The sequence below is a fragment of the Nicotiana tabacum genome, chromosome 20, assembly GCF_000715075.1.
Source record: "Nicotiana tabacum cultivar K326 chromosome 20, ASM71507v2, whole genome shotgun sequence".
Taxonomy (NCBI): domain Eukaryota; kingdom Viridiplantae; phylum Streptophyta; class Magnoliopsida; order Solanales; family Solanaceae; genus Nicotiana; species Nicotiana tabacum.
In genome coordinates, this window is record NC_134099.1 from 90,281,880 (window position 1) to 90,293,636 (window position 11,757).

Genomic DNA, 11,757 nt, shown 5'->3' on the forward strand with positions numbered 1-11,757 from the left:
GGGATTGTGCTCGGAAATGTTGGAAGAAGTATGCTCCAAAAGGGAGTGGTTTCGGGAGTTAGAAGCAGACTCCCACATCATGTGTTTAAAGAGAAAGCAGAGAAGGGGATAAATTGAAAACCAATCCCCAGCAGGCTAGAGACCCCCAACAGGCAACTTTGCCCGCCGACCAATTATGGGGACAAAGAGCAAGAAAAGGGGAAGAAAGGAAGATCATCCGCCAGAAAGGCACCCTCTACCACCACGATAAAAACTAATTAAATCCTTCTGTCTGCTGCAGGAAAACAAAGGATTGATGAGGACAGCGAGATGCAACGCCAAGGAAGTCACCAAACCGGGGCAAAAAATTTTCTGCCGATTGTCGAAAATTTTCTCGGAAGAACGGGGAAGCAATTTTAATACATTTAAGTTCTAGGTCGCCCACCAGTATAATGCGGGAATACATTTAAGTTCTAGGTCGCCCACCAGTATAATGCGGGAATACATTTTAAGTTCTAGGTCGCCCACCAGTATAATGCGGGAATACATTTCAGTTCTAGGTCGCCCACCAGTATAATGCGGGAATACATTTCAGTTCTAGGTCGCCCACCAGTATAATGCGGGAATACATTTTAAGTTCTAGGTCGCCCACCAGTATAATGCGGGAATACATTTCAGTTCTAGGTCGCCCACTAGTATAATGCGGGAATACATTTAAGTTCTAGGTCGCCCACCAGTATAATGCGGGAATACATTTTAAGTTTTAGGTCGCCCACCAGTATAATGCGGGAATACATTTCAGTTCTAGGTCGCCCACCAGTATAATGCGGGAATACATTTCAGTTCTAGGTCGCCCACCAGTATAATGCGGGAATACTTTCAAGTTCTAGGTCGCCCACCAGTATAATGCGGGAATACATTTAAGTTCTAGGTCGCCCACCAGTATAATGCGGGAATACATTTAAGTTCTAGGTCGCCCACCAGTATAATGCGGGAATACATTTAAGTTCTAGGTCGCCCACCAGTATAATGCGGGAATACATTTTAAGTTCTAGGTCGCCCACCAGTATAATGCGGGAATACATTTCAGTTCTAGGTCGCCCACCAGTATAATGCGGGAATACATTTAAGTTCTAGGTCTCCCACCAGTATAATGCGGGAATACATTTTAAGTTCTAGGTCGCCCACCAGTATAATGCGGGAATACATTTCAGTTCTAGGTCGCCCACCAGTATAATGCGGGAATACATTTCAGTTCTAGGTCGCCCACCAGTATAATGCGGGAATACATTTAAGTTCTAGGTCGCCCACCAGTATAATGCGGGAATATATTCAGGTCTAGATTTTGGAATCAGTCACCCTACCTGAAGACAGAAGGTTACAACAGAGATCCCCAAACGGGAAACAATAAAATCCCCAGCACCAAGAAGCAGACAACTGCAAAAGCAAGCGCACATTCAAAGGGAAGAAGGAACGCGTCTCAAAAGAAGCAGTTTGAGAACGCTATGGCATGCCCAACATAACAATTCTGATAAAAAGTCATACCACTGAGGAAACCATTGAAAGATTTAAAGAAGAAAGCCGTATCCCCAGCGGGTCAAGCAAAGTGATGAAAACTGGCATTCAAACGTCAGCAAAGGACCAACATCATCTCCCAAAGTCACAAGATAAAGGCATCGGAGGAAAGCGATAGCCGACAAGAAAGCAAGGCAACAAGAACAAGTCGAAGATGGATGAGATTTCAGGATCCTCAGTTTAGCTTAGCTTCTTGTTTTTCCTTTTAGAGTAATGTAACAGGGAGATCGGTTGAGCAGTAGCATCCTACAGCAGCATACAACAGCGCACAACAACAGCAAGCAATACAGTCACATGGTAGTCCCAGCTACCAAAATTTCCCGAACTACATTGACCTGATTCCTGTTCAGCCCAGGATATGTAGGAAGCCTCTGAAGCAAAGGTTTGGTCAAATCTTTTTCAAAAAATGCTTCACACGGAGTATTCAGACGGGCAAAAATCGCTCGCTTTATCTTTGCGCGTAAACCCTTCGTGTCTTCGTGCAAAGAGGGGCAGCTGTAAGCACGTGATTTTTGCTTCACGGACAATCGCTCCAAAAGAAAATAAAAATAGTGGCAAAAGGCTTCGCTGTACAATTTTTCGATCTTTCCATGACATGTGTTGTTAGTCGTTTGTGAGTCTGTCCATTTTTCATCTAGTCATTTTCAAACAAAAATACAAAAAATATATGTGGCGTTAAAAGAAAATTCAAAAAAATATAAATATATGTGCATCGTCCGTTTTAGGTTGTGATTTAACTTACTTGGTATGATAATTATGTTGAAATGCTATATTGTTATTTGTTTTAATTTCATTTGTTTTATTAGTTATTTTTATTTTTCTTTAAGTTGGAAAACAAAAGAAAGTTGAAATCAATTTGGGCCCAAAAAAAAAAAAATATATATATAAGACAAAAACAGGCCCAAACCAACGATCTGACCCGGTCCAGACCAGGCCTGCCCAGGCACCTCCTGAAACGACGTCGTTTCAGGCAAATCAATCTGAGCCGTCCGTCCCAGCCGATCCAACGGTTCAGGACCTCTTTCAGCGACCCATGTTCAAACCCGACCCAAATAACCAGCCTGACCCAACCCCTCACTTAAACCAAACGACCCCGTTTAACTACCAAACGACCCCGTCTCATTTCTCAGCATCAGATCCAAGCCGTTGAGATCATCTGATCTAACGGCTCAGATCCAATCCCATAGACCATATATAAACCTTCTCTTACACCCACGCCCCCTATACCAACACCCCACCCCTTCGTCCCCAAGCTCAAAGCCGGACCTCCCATTAGAAACCCTAGCCGCCCCCGTCTCCCTCGCCATTAAAGCCGGCGGCATGGACGCCGGTGGCCACCTCCTGAACACCCTAAGCCCCCCTCACTCTCCTGAACATGGATCTGTTACTCCCTAGACTCGAATCACTTTCCTTCGACTCGAATCTTCATTTGAAGATTTGAGTCGAACCTGGACCTATGCCAAACCACCCCATCTTCATACCAGACACTCCCCTGACCTTCCTCGTGACCAAACCAAGCTTGGTTTGGTCCGAATCTACCCACAACTCCCTAAAAATCAGATCTGGAAATCCAGACTTTAGAACACATGCACCTGGGGAATCCGGCCGGTTTGGACATGGGTTTGAGGTCTAATAGACCTTAATCAAGGTGTTCTCATGTGAGAACACCCTGATTAAAGTTTGTTCGGCCTCAAAAGTTCGAGGTTGAATCAGATTTGGGTCTGTTTGATTTAAACATTTTCGGTAAGTTTTCCTTTCTTTTGTGATTAGTTTTGATTAAGTGGTCAGCATGTTTCGTTGTGTTTGTTTGTTATTTTTTTGTTATTTTTCATTCGGATTTCTTTCATCTCTGTAAAGACCTTTTATTTGGTCAATTGTTTTTTGTGTATGATTTGAATGTATTCTGTGATGTACATGTTCGATTGGATTAGTCGTCAAATGAATAAACTTATATAGGCTCCCAGTAATTGAACACAAAATTGTCTGATGCCCTTTAGGTCCCTGAACATATTGTTTATGTGAGCGACTGATTATTACCTGCTATAATTAGTATAGTCGACTCGATAAATGTCGTTGATTAGTTTCTATAACTAATGAATCAAACGAGCTAATAATGTCGCATGACTAATTGAACTTTGCCACTGATTGAAGGCCCCATCATTGTTTGAAATAGTTTGTTTGCATTGAAAAATGACTGAAAGGTTCAGTCTAGGCAGTCTTGAATTTGAACTTTCATCAGTTCAAAAATGCCCTGATGCTGCAAAGGGTCAAGACAGTGATAACCAGGGTTTGACAGGGGTAGTTTGGGGTTTGAAAAGAACAAAAATGATTAGTTTAAATGAGCTGACAAGTAGGGTACTAATTTAGGATTAAACTAATACCAATGGGGAGTAAGACATAAGAGTATGGGGCTTAAAATGAATAAATAAAACGAGCCCATAACTCTTGATTAAACAAAGACCAGGCGTGGGGAACAGAGGGGCTGGCACCAAAGATGCTTAGGCATGGGCTTAAAGGGTATGGGCATTCTGCCAATTGGCAGGGCAGGCAGCTCAGCTGTACTGGTTCATTTGGCCTATAAATAGGCCATTTGATAACTTAAACGGGGCTGGATATTTTTTTTCTTGAGAAAAGAGAAAAACAAAGTGAAAATTTTCAGAATACTTTGACTAAAACACTGCCCAAAACTGCACAAGGAACTAAGTTGGTTGAGCTGTTCTGGCCAAGTCAGTTATTCTAACTAGGGTCATCACTGTTCCGTTAAGAGAAGGCTGTGTGTTTTCTGCTGTGATTGTTACTATACTGAGTTTTTCTGTGTGCTGTGGATTGAGTTTTAGCCTTCTTGATTGTTGGAACTGTACTGGGTATTTGCTGAGTTTTGTGGTTATTGGGTCTTCTGTTGCTGTTACATTTGGTATCTTGGGTTTTCGGTTGGTTCATTGCTCTTTTTCTGGGATTTGTCTGTCTGATGCTCAAGCACCTGTGGGCTACATAGTTGCTGCTGGTTGTGTTGCTGTGTTGTTGCTATCTGTTGTTGCTGTTGATTACTTGCTGCTGATACTCTTTCTCTTCCTCTTCTTATTGTGCAAATATCCAGGTACACGACTAATACTGTCAATGTAACTTGAAGTTGAGTATGAATGCAAAAAGAGAAGAATTGAAGGTTGTTTACTTTAAGCATAGGCTGTTGTATTGAATATCATGTAATGCATGATAGTTTACATTTTGTTTGGATACTGAAGGCAACTTGCACGCCTAGTAAATATCAATGTATGGGGATTGAATGTTAGTTGTATATGTAGGCTGTTAGATGAATATTCCTAATGCAGTAGGTTGTATCCCAGACTTAGGTTTAAATTGTGTAACATACTCTTTAATGTAGGCCAGGCATGTAAACTATCCACTACTAGTATAGTTCTTTCCCCTTTTGCTAGTTTGTCACATATAAATTGATAAAGAACAAAGAATCAGTTCTAGGCCTCCACCCCAGGAAGGCCGAGCCCAAATCGAAAATCAGCTAGGCCTGTATCGGAAAAACAGGGCCCAAGTCGGGCCATCTCGCATGAGCTGGGTTTGGGCCCATAATTTGCGACTAGTTGGCCATAAAGGCAGTCACGTTTTATTATTCTGTAGTAGCACTTTAAATACGATTTTATAATCAACTAAGGCTATTTACTGCTTTCAATTGATAGAGACAAACACGACGAGAAACATAGTTGCTATAGGATATCCCTTAAAAATAACAACGAGATGAGCCTCGATAAAAATAAACAAAACGCAGATACGGGGCCCTTGTTAAATGCATATTAGTGAAGCATTTAGTTTCCAGGACGGGTTGTTTAGCAAATCTCACAACCTCCCTAAAAATAACAATACGTTAGACTCTTAGGACGCACCTTAATAAATCTTACCTTCGTAAACTCGGGTGCACATTGATGTGACCCAAATCCAAATCTCAACGGAATCGAAATGTGTTTCTAATCACGGGTACCTTGATTGTGACGTGGTTCGAGATGCGTGTCCATGACGTTGCAAATTCATTTTAAAATAAGGATGAGATGAGCCTCGCCGAATAAAAATACAAATTGCGGGGCCCTCAGTAAATATTTGTTTAAAATTACTTAGACTTCAGGAGGGCCGTTTAGCGAATTTCGCGGCCTTCCCAAAATAATAACACGATAGTCTCTTTAGGCGCGTCTTAATAATTTATTTTTCTTAATTCGGGTGCACATTTATGTGACCCAAATCCAAATCTCAACCGAGTCGAGATATGTCAATAACCACGGGTGCATTGATGTAACGGGGTTCGAGACATGTTTTCACGACGTTGCAAGTCCTATAAAATAACAGTGAATGATAAAAGCGGTTAAAAGATAAAAGTGCACGTTTGTATAAAATCAGATAATCAAGCCAAGTATAACAATTGAGCGACCGTGCTAGAACCACGGGACTCGGGAATGCCTAACACCTTCTCCCGGGTTAACAGAATTCCTTATCCGGATTTCTAGTACGCAAACTGTAATATAGAATCATTCATTCCCTCGATTCGGGATTAAAATTGGTGACTTGGGACACCCTAAATCTCCCAAGTGGCGACTCTGAAATAATTAAACCAATCCCGTTTCGATTGTCCTTTAATTGGGAAAAACTCCCCCTGCGCCCCTCGGGCGCGTAAAAAGGAGGTGTGACAGCTCAGGAAGCTGAAGCTCAAGTAAAATACAACAGGCAGCGCAAGAGGGTCCACGACTCTGAGAATGAGCACCGGGAAATACATGAGAGGAATGTGAGGTTGATCGAGGAGTAGAAAGAGATGGAAATCACTTACAATAGAAAACTGGAATATCTGGAGCGAGGAATAGTGGAGCTAGAAGGAAAAGTCATAAAGAGAACTGAAAATTGCCAGAATGCTGAAGGAGCTGAAGGAGGACATCTGGCCAAGGACTACTTGCTGCTGGGACTGAGCGAGTTGGGGGATCTATATGATGGAGTCCGGAAGATCGAATCTGGGAAGGTCCGTTTGGGACCAAATAGGCTAGATTTACTTGCTTTTCCTAAAATGTAATAAGGCCAAGTGTCAATAGTGACCTTGTTTTATTACTGTCTTAGTATCGTTTTGGGATTCGTTTATTTTTATATTATGAAATGAAACATTTATTAGCATTAAAATTTCTCCAAGTTTATTTATCGCTAGGCATACCTTGGGCACAACGATGTCCCCAAAATAGGACACGAATTTACATTTCCGCAATATATGTTTAAATACTGCAAACGTTTTAGAATCCTCACTGACTTGTTACCTTTTTTTGTTTTTGCTTATTTTTATTATTATTCACATCCCCTTAGGTTGGTTCACTCATACTGGCCACATCAGCATATCATACCAGATCCAGAGACCCTCCACCTCCTCCTCCTCCAAGCAACACAAAGGGCAAAGGAAAGACAAAGATGAACAACTTAAGTGGAATCTGAAAGGAAAATGTTGAGAACGCAGAGACTTCAGATGGTCGTAGTACTCCGGCCCCAAATGACCTGGTTTTGAGACTAGAACAAAAGATACTAGAATTGCAAGGAGAACTTAAGCAGGTCTGCAACTTAGAAAACCTGTCACTCACCCTCAATGTCCCTGATATCCACCAACAAAACACAAAAGAACCTAACACCTCCTCAGAACACACAAAATCCTACCGCACCAATTCAATATGCAACTCCACCCCAAAATATCAATCCATTGCCAATACTAACTCCATCGCAACATCATCATCAACTAATTCAGTACCCGCCAACCACCACTTACCACACTCCCCAAAACACACCACAACCCATTCCTGATCCACAAAATTCCACCAATGACCATCACTACACCCAAGTTCCTGGCACCCATCAAAGCAACCCCATATATGTGGAAACTATACCTCATTCTACCCAAACAATCTCATATGCATCGGAATCCTCCGAGAAGGACTTGCTCATTAAGAATATGGCTAAAGAACTCAAGAAATTGACAAGCCGAGTTCAAGGTATTGAAGGCGGCAGAGGAATAGAGGGTTTGAACTATGAAGATCTGTGCGTACATCCGAATGTCGAACTACCAGAAGGGTACAAACCTCCCAAGTTCGAAATGTTCGATGGTACAGGTGATCGCAAGGTTCATCTAAGGACCTATTTTGACAAGCTCGTCAGGGTTGGGAAAGATGAAAAGATCCGGATGAAGCTCTTTATGAGGAGCCTTACTGGGGACGCTTTGTCTTGGTATATCAGCCAAAATCCCAAAAAATGGTCCAATTGGGTAAGCATGGCATCAGATTTCATGGACCAGTTGAGGTTTAACACAGAGAATGCATCGGATGTCTTTTACATTCAGAATCTTAAGAATAAACCTACTGAGACTTTCGGTGAGTAAGCTACTCATTAGAGGTCGAAAGCAGCCAAGGTCAGGCCTACTTTGGACGAAGAACAGATGAATAAATTCTTCGTCAGGGCACAGGATCCACAATATTATAAGAGATTGATGGTTATCGAAAATCACAAGTTCTCTAACATCATCAAACTTAGAGAAAGAATCGAAGAAGGAATCAAGAGCGGGATGGTAACGACTTCAAGGCACTGCAAGCCACAAATAAGGCACACAATCAGGTGGCATATCAAAGAAGAGGGATGTTAGGACAGCAATGGTGGCCTAGAACCCAAAATCTCCACTAACCTATCGAACACCTCCACTCACCTATCAAACACCTCCACCTCCATATCAAACACCTCCACCCATATACCAAGCATCACCGCCTCCCAGATATTCCTAGCCAGCCACTGTCCATCACACCTATAATTCCTAACCATCCCACTTCCAATAACCACTAGCCCGCCAAAATTGTCTAAGACCAAGACCCAACTTTGACCGCAAGCCACCTAGACAGTACACTGCCATTGTTGAGCCCATCGACCAACTATATGAAATGTTAAAAGCCACAGGTTACGTCACTCTTATTCCCGCTGTGGCATTAGAAAATCCACCCCAATGGGTCAATCCGAACAAAACTTGTGCGTACCATTCCGGTATGAAAGGGAACACCACTGCTGAGTGCCGAACCTTGAAGGATAAGATCCAGACGCTAATTGACAACAAGGTCATACACGAGAAGGAAGCCGCACCTAATGTACGCAACAATCCCCTCCCTGATCATAGAGGTGATGGTGTACATGTGATAAAGACAAATGAAGAATGGGACCCTGAGGGGTCGATCAAGCTTATTCGAGAAGGCTATGACTTTAAGGTTGCAGTCGCACTCACTCCTATTGTGGTTCAGACTCCGGCACCAATCGAGGTTGAGGTAACTGCATCAGTTCCATTCGAGGTGGAAGTGGCTCTGCCCGCAGTCACCCCCGCCCCATTTGAAGTGGAAGTGGTCACACCTTTCACTGTGACAGTATCAACCACACCCCCATTCAATTCAAAAGCAATACCCTGGGATTATGTTGCCGAGGCTCGGTAAAAAGGGAACGCCAAGGTAGAGGAATCTGATGTTGGACAAGGAATGACTAGAACTGGAAGAGTCTATACACCGGAACATTTGGGAGGATCAAGTAAGGAGGCCATTACTAGGCAGCCTATCCTTGAGACCGGGCCAGATTACCTGTGGAGAAAAGTACAAGCAAATGAGTATTCTATTGTTGATCATCTGAACAAAGTCCCTGCTCAGATATCTATCCTGTCACTATTGCAGAATTCAGAGGCACACAAGAATGCCTTAATGAAAATGTTGAGCGAGGCTTATGTACCCAATAACATCACCGGTGGAGAAATGGCCAACATGGTTGGGCAAGTACTAGAAAGTCATAAGATCATCTTCCACGAAGATGAGCTACCACCCGAGGGACTGAAACACAATCGAGCATTGCATATTACGGTGCAATTTGAAGACAAGTTCATTGTCAGGGTCTTGGTTGATGGAGGTTCGAGCCTAAATATTTGTCCATTGGACAGTCTGAAAAGGTTGGACAAAGGTTTCCATGAGATATGGGTAGGAAGCATGAATGTAAAGGCTTTCGATGGGTCCTAGAGGGCCACGATCGGGAAAATCAACCTTTGCTTGCAGATGGGGCCGACTTGGTTCGATGTTGAATTTCAAGTGCTTGACATACCAGTCTCATATAATCTTCTATTGGGCCGGCCATGGATCCATGCTTTTGGAGCCGTGCATTCCACACTACATCAAGCCATAAAGTTTGAATGGAACCGCTAGGAGGTAATCATTCACGGAGATGGAAGTAACCCCATCTACACTAGTCAAACCATCCCAGCCATTGGACATAGAAGAAGGCTAGGAAGGAAAACCTATCATCACATTGAACGGGTCAATGTCGTCAAAAAGGATAAGTGGTGGAGTAAAAAAATAGAAAGCATACTAGCATGGTCTGGATATAAACACGACAAAGGGTTAGGAAAGAACCTCCAAGGTATCACCAAACCAATATAGCTGAAAAATCATCGTACCACCTTTGGGCTCGGATACCAGTATACATGGAAAGAGTATAATGATTGGTCGCGTCCATGGCGTGGACCGTATTACCCTCTTGAGCAGCCAGTGCCACATTTGGAACAAGCTTTCATCAAGATGACACAGTATGGGGGACTACAGAAGAAGAAGCACTAGCTGGGTTGAAGAATTTTTCTTGGAGGATGAGGACATGGATTGCGGTGCCTTAATCGAGGAGGAAGAGGAAGAAGACCTTACTATTCAGACTGTGGAGAAGGGAGATGTTTTCAGAAACTGGACTGCCACACCATCCCGAGCCGCCGAGTCCGTGGGTAGCTTGGCAGAATTTACTTCAATAAGCCATTCTAGGCACTTAATATTTCTCGTAATTTTGTTTTGAGTTTTACTTGTTTCAAAATGAATGCTCAATTCATCGAGCCGTACTTTGTCGGGACAATTTTTCAAGTTTTAATCAAATGCATTTTATCTTTATTATTCACTACTATCTTTACATTTTTCCTTTATACAACAATATTTAGTACTTTTCCTAATGAACCGGTGACTGTGACATGTAATGAGTCAACGCAACATAAGAATAGTGATTCAGAGGAAGAAGATGAGATACCCGAGGAAATTATCCGGGAGGTTAAAATTTTTGAAAATAAGCCTAAGTCCAATCTGGACGAGACCGAAGTAGTAAATTTGGGAGACACCGAGACCATCAAGGAGACCCACATCAGCATTCACTTGTCCCCAAAAGAGAAGGAAGAGTACATTCGTTTCCTAAAAGAATATGACGACTTTTTCACATGGTCATATGATGACATGCCCGGTTTGAGCACTTCCAAAGTGGCTCACAAGTGCCTACTAATCCAATGTGTCAGCTAGTAAACAGAAACTCAGAAAGTTCAAACCAGACATGAGCCTGAAAATCAAGGAGGAAGTTAACAAGCAAATCAAAGCCAAAGTTCTCAGGGTGGTTGAGTACCCAAAGAAGGATGGGAAGGTCCGAGTATGTGTTGACTATCGGGATTTAAACAGAGTAAGTCCTAGGGATGAATTCCCATTGCCAAATATACACATCCTGATCGATAATTACGCCAAGCATGAACTCCAATCCTTTGTAGATTGATCCGTGGGTTATCACCAGATCAGGATGGATGAAGAAGATGCAGAGAAAATAGCTTTTATTATACCATGGGGTGTATATTGTTACAAAATAATGATGTTTGGTCTGAAGAATGTTGGGGCCCCTACATGAGAGCCATGAAAACCATTTTCCATGATATTATACACAAAGAAATAGAGGTGTATGTGGACGAAGTCATTATCAAATCCAAGAAGGCCGAAGATCACATAGTAGACTTAAGGAAGTTCTTCGACAGGATCAGGAGGTACAATTTGAAATTGAACCCCGCAAAGTGTGCATTCGGGGTTCTTGCAGGAAAGTTATTGGGATTCATCGTCAGTCATCGAGGGATCATACTGGATCCAACTAAAGTCAAAGCTATTCAGGAGTTACCACCACCTAAGAGCAAAAAGGATGTAATGAGCTTCCTAGGGCGTCTCAACTATATCAGTCGATTCATAGCACAGTCCACCGTCATATGTGAACCCATCTTCAAGATGCTAAGAAAGGATGCCAAAACAAGCTGGACAGAGGATTGTCAGAAAGCTTTTGACAAGATCAATGAGTACCTGTCCACACCACCAGTTTTGATCCCGCCAGAAC